This window comes from Arachis ipaensis, chromosome B10 (genome assembly GCF_000816755.2).
Source record: "Arachis ipaensis cultivar K30076 chromosome B10, Araip1.1, whole genome shotgun sequence".
Lineage (NCBI taxonomy): Eukaryota > Viridiplantae > Streptophyta > Magnoliopsida > Fabales > Fabaceae > Arachis > Arachis ipaensis.
This window is the reverse complement of record NC_029794.2, coordinates 131277403-131278822: the sequence shown is the minus strand read 5'-3', so window position 1 is coordinate 131278822 and position 1420 is coordinate 131277403.

The window sequence follows — 1420 nt, the reverse complement described above, 5'->3', positions numbered from 1 at the left end:
CTGAGTGTTATTTAATGTTTTGCTAAGTGTTGCAAAATTAATAAAATTATTGAGCAAACAATATCTTATTTTTCAATTAGGGAAATTTTTGAGGAGCAGCAATTTTTAGTATTTTTAGTCATTATTTGGTCAGCACAAATATTAAATTATCTTTAACAAATAAATTTTACTAATTTATGCGTGCAAATTTTAAAAAATTTAAATGTAAATTGTATTGATTTATGTGTGTAAAATTCTGATAAATATAAATGTAAATTATATACTTATTGTATACAAAATATTTATAAATATAAACATAAATTATTGCTGGTCAAAAATAATAATATTTGCTGGACATATAGCATTCTTCTTTCAATTATTTGAAAAAGTCTATAGATTTATGAAACTCACCTTAAAAGACATTCGATTTATTTCTTAAAATAATATACTTACGATTGGAAAAAATAAAAAATAAATCAATTTTAGAAACTTAAAAACTAAAACTAAAAGCTGGAGTTGTTAAAGTCAACTAACGTAAAAAAAAAAAAAAAAAAAAAACAACACTCAGTTGACACCTTAACTGGACTGACTCACTTTGTACATCAGCTACGTTAAGAAAATAATATTTGAGAATGCTAAGGTCTAAGTGACAATATGGTAACAACTAACAAATAAAAGAAATTTGAGAAAGCTTTGACTAAAAACATCTTGCAGTTGGTAAAAGTAAAATGAATAATTTTAAAGGTTATTAAGTATTGGATCTGAACCAATATAAGCCAAATCAGTAAAGATTCTGTGTTGAATTTTCTCATCCTTAACTCTCTTTTAAGTTTTGTCAATTAAATTTAAATTTTCTATTTTGAAGAAAGAACACAAAATATAATCATCATCATCATCATCAAGAGTGCTTTGAACAAAATGAAAGTAGATAAGAGAGAAAGTGGACGTAAGTGACGTGGGAAGTGTGGATTAGATCATATTATGGAATTAAGGAATGAGGTTGCGTTTTGATGTCGCCACTCGCGACATTGGATTGGATCCTCTGCCCTTACTGTCCTTTTCTATACCATTCTCACATGTACTTGTCCCCATTTTTCAACAGGTCAGCTATAAGCCTATAACTATTACTCTTTTTATTATTATTATTAGAGAAAAGGATAAATAAGTCCCTAACTTTTTGTCCCGCAGACATTTTTGTTCATGACCATTAAAAAATACTTTTAAGTCCCTGACCTTCACAAAATCTGGACGGATCAGTCTCTCCATCCAAATGCCTCCGTCAGAACTAATCCGTCCAAATTTTGTGAAAGTCAGGGACTTAAAAGTATTTTTCATTGGTCAGGACGAAAATGTCCGCAGGACAAAAGATTAGGAATCTATTTGTCCTTTTCTCTTATTATTATTATTAATATTCTTTTATTCTTTATAATTTTATTAAATT